General features: G+C 48.1%; 1 pseudogene; it reads left to right on the top strand.

Moving 5' to 3' along the window:
* The first annotated feature begins 2,523 nt into the window (after nt 1–2,523).
* On the top strand, nt 2,524–3,513 carry LOC129335003 (malate dehydrogenase, mitochondrial-like; annotated as a pseudogene).
* Nucleotides 3,514–4,190: the final 677 nt, after the last annotated feature.

The raw sequence follows: 4,190 nt of genomic DNA, 5'->3' as shown, positions 1-4,190 counted from the left end.
CCCGTTCCGGGCTGTTTTGTGCTGTTCCGGGAGCTTTTTGGCATGGAACGGGTTAATTGAAGGGTGCCAGTCCAGAGTTTTCATTTCTAAAATATTGTTCTCGAGTGTCTCTAACACATCCCACTGTTTTTTGTGGCACTGGCGTTTCTTTAGTGCCCGTTCTGAGCTGTTTTGTGCTGTTCCGGGAGCTTTTTGGCATGGAACGGGTTAATTGAAGGGTGCCAGTCCAGAGTTTTCATTTCTAAAATATTATTCTGGAGTGTCTCTAACACATCCCCCTCTTTTTTGTGGCACTGGCATTTCTTTAGTGCCCGTTCCGGCCTGTTCTGTCTCGTTCCGGCTTTTACCCTGTCCCTCTGCAGCCTGTCATTCCAGTCTCAGAGCACTTCTGATACACACAGGAGCTGTCATTCCAGTTAGAGGCCTGTCATTCCAGTCCGAGAGCCTGTCTGATACACCCAGGGGAAGTCATTCCAATCAGGGGCCTCTCATCCCAGTTCCAGAACCCTTCTGATACACCCAGCACCTGTCATTCTACTAAGGGACCTTTCATTCCAGTCCCAGAGCACTTCCATCACACCCAATGGGCGTCATTCCACTCAACAGCCTCTCAGTCCCATCCCAGAGCTCTTCTGTCACACCCAGGTGCCTTCATTCTACTGAGGGGGCCTGTCTTTCCAGTCCCAGACCCCTTCTATCATACCCAGGGGCTGTCATTCTATTCAGGGTCCTGTTATTTCAGTCCCAGAACCCTTCTGTCACACCCAGGGCCGTCATTCCCCTGAGGGGCCTGTCATTCCAGTCCAAGAGCCATGCTGCTACACCTAGGGTCCATCACCCCACTCATCCCAATCCCAGAGCTCTTCTGTCACACTCGGGGGCCATCATTCCACTCAGGGCCTTGTCATTCCAGTCCCAGAGCCCTTCTGATACACCTCGCTACTTTCATTCTACTCAGGGGTCTGTCATTCAAGTCTCAGAGCCATTCTGTCACACCCTGGGGCTGTCATTCCACTAAGGGGCCTGTCATTCCAGTCCTAGAGCCCTTCTGTCACACCCTGGGGCTGTCATTCCAGTCCCAGAGCCCTTCTGTCACACCCAGGGGCCGTCATTCCAGTTAGGCGGCTTTCATTCTAGTCCTAGAACCCTTCTGTCACATGCAGGGTCTGTCATTCCAGTCAGGGGCCTGTCATTCCAGTCACAGAGTCCTTCTGATATAGCCAGGGTCTGCCATTCCAGTTAGCGGCCTGTCATTCCAGTCCCAGAGCCCTTCTGTCTCACCGGGGCTGTCATTCCAGTTAGAGGCCTGCCATTCCAGTCCCAGTGTCCTTCTGATACAGCCAGGGGCTATCATTCCAGTTAGGGGCCTGTCATTCCAGTCCTAGAGCCCTTTGATACAGCCAGGGTCTGCCATTCCACTGAGGGGCCTGTCATTCCAGTCCCTGAATAGTCTATCTGGGCCCCGAGACCTTTTTTCAAAATCCATTCCACATTTTCTTTGCAACTTTTTTTGGCTATAATGGAGCCCATGCAAGTAAATGGGCATTCCTGGTTCCCATTATTTCCAATGGCCCTTCAAGCCTCTTCCATTATTTTCAATGGACAATCCTGTCATTCCTTTTAGTACATCCCCACTGGTGGGGTTGCTAGGCCCAGACTGGCAACTAGCAGGAGACAGGGGGGCAGACATGGGATGCACAATCTTCAGTGGCAGCATGATTTTACTTCCAGACAAACCCAGAAGTGACATCATGCTATGACTTGTGGTGATTTAAATATTTTTTTTCTTTCTTCTGCTGGCTACTGGAGTGCACATAGCAACCCCAGTTCTCGGGAAAGTGGAGTGTGTGGAAAAAGCTCAGCAGGAATATGATGATGTAGAGTCTGCCTTCAAAAGCTGCCATCCCCTCTACAGGAAATGATCTTTGGAGTCTGGAGATGCTGTAATTCCAAGAGGACCTATGTATTGGCTGTTAGGCTGATTGACATGTGGAAGAGAATTTTCTGTGCCCCTTCAGATTGAGGGGTAAGAATCTGCATGTTGAAAACCTGTCCAAGTGTACCTCTTGAAGGAAAAAAGCTTAAATGCTGGGCGTACATCTCAATAAATTAATATAACTGGGAGGACTGAATGGGTTACAGAAATAATGAGCCCTTAAAACATCAACATGTAAGCCAGGGCCCCCCAACTTTTTTGAACCTGTGGGCACCTTTGAAATCCTGATGCAAGGTGGTGAGCACAACTACACATTGGCTGCTACAGGAGGTGGACCCAACCAAAAAATGTCAGACAATGGGATCAGGCAGAGCTCCAATAGTAAACTCTTCAACATTTTAGGCAGAAGTTCTGATTAACAGGATGCCTTTTAAAATGAACATATTGCTTAAATGTATTTTCTTGCATACGTACAGTGTGTAGGAAGTTCTCACAAGCCTTTGTGCAAGTCTCCTAGCTAGCCATGCCCTCTTTGCCTGGAGGTCATCCAAGCAGAAGAAGCTGTGAGTGCGTTGCCCGGTCCTGTCATGTTTGCCCACCTCACCCGCTCTGCCTCTGCCACCCTTCTCAGGGGGCTTGCCTGCTACCTCCTTGCAGAACAATGCTAAGGTGGCTCTACTTGGCATCTCGGGTGGGATTTGCCAGCCCCCCTCTCTCTTGCTAAAGAACAGCCCCTTGATCAGCCACTTCAGCCTCTATGATATTGCCCACACCCCTGCTATTGCAGCGGACCTCAGCCACATTGAAACAAGAGCAGATTTTCTGGGACCTGAACAGTTGCCAGAATGAAGGGCTGTGAAGTTGTCATGATTTAAGCTGGAGTTCCTAAAAAAACCAGGCATGTTCTGTGACGACCTTTTCAATACGAATGCCACTGTTGTAGCTAATTTGGCAGCAGCCTGTGCCAAGCACTGCCCTGAAGCTATGATCTGTGTTATTGCAAATCCAGTCCAGCATTCCAAACTCCAGCATTCCAATTAGTTCAGAGGTTTTTAAGAAGCATGGAGTGTACAATACTAAAAGAATTTTCAGTGTCACAACATTGGACATTGTCCAAGCAAATACCTTTGAGGCTGAGCTGAAGGGCTTGGATCCGGCCTGTGTAAACGTCCCAGTGTTCGGAGGTCATGCAGGCAAGACCATCATCCTGCTCATATCTCAGGGCACCCTCAACGTGGAGTTCCCTCTGGACCAGCTGGTGCCACTCATATGGCGGATTCAGGAGGAAGGGATGGAAGTTATCAAAGCAAGGGCAGGTGCAGGCTCTGCTACCCTCTCTCTGGCATAGGCTGGCACGCCATTCTTGATGCCATTAATAGGAAGGAAGAAGTTATTGAATGTTCTTTTGTCCTACCAGAGGAAATGGAGTGCATGTACTTCTCCATGCTGCTGCTACTAGGGAAAAATGGCACCAAGAAGATCTTGGTTATTGGCAAGAGGACATGGTGGCTGTGGCAATTTAGAAGCTAAAAGGTTCAATCAAGAAGGGAGAGGAGTTTGCCAAAAGCATGAAGTGAAGCAACAAAAAAGAGTACCATAGCCCCCTAATTTATTTAAGGCACATCATGTCACTTTAAAAGGCTTCAGCATTTGGCTTTGTCCGAAGGCCTCTGTATTAAGTGTATTGCTCTCCCTCTGATCTGTTGGTTCAAATTCTGTTGAATTAAGCAGCCTGTTATTTTTTTTAGGATACAGCTTGTAGAATGTTGTGCTGGTGGCAGCAGCTGCTGAAGCAACTTTTTAAAATCTGCATAGCCAGTGTGATCTTCAGTAGCCAATCAGAAACCCTGCTAGGCCAGAGCCCCACCTGGCCCCATCCACTTTCTAAAAACACCTGGTGGCACCAGGAAAGGTGTTGGCAGACACTCTGGGGCCCATGGGGAGCACGCCGAGGACCTCTGATGTAACATATATGTTTATGGTAACAATATAGGTCTGTTACACTCTAAAGCTGCTCTTCATAAGTTATTGTCCCAAAGTTACTTGTTCTTTTTAACATACAGTAGTAGTTTGGTCTTCCACAGTGGCTTCTACAAGGCTGTAAAAATTTAAAGCCGAAGGAGCTAGACACTAAGCAGTGTTTTTCTACAACTGAAGCTGTTATGATGGAGGGATTGCTGCTTGTGATACACTCATATACTATTTTTTTGTGTGTGTGTGTGTGTGTGTACAGATTTTGCAGGTTTGGGTAGGA

Source organism: Eublepharis macularius, chromosome 8 (assembly GCF_028583425.1).
Source record: "Eublepharis macularius isolate TG4126 chromosome 8, MPM_Emac_v1.0, whole genome shotgun sequence".
NCBI lineage: Eukaryota > Metazoa > Chordata > Lepidosauria > Squamata > Eublepharidae > Eublepharis > Eublepharis macularius.
The sequence above is the reverse complement of the archived record's forward strand: the minus strand, read 5'-3'. Positions and strand labels throughout refer to the sequence as shown.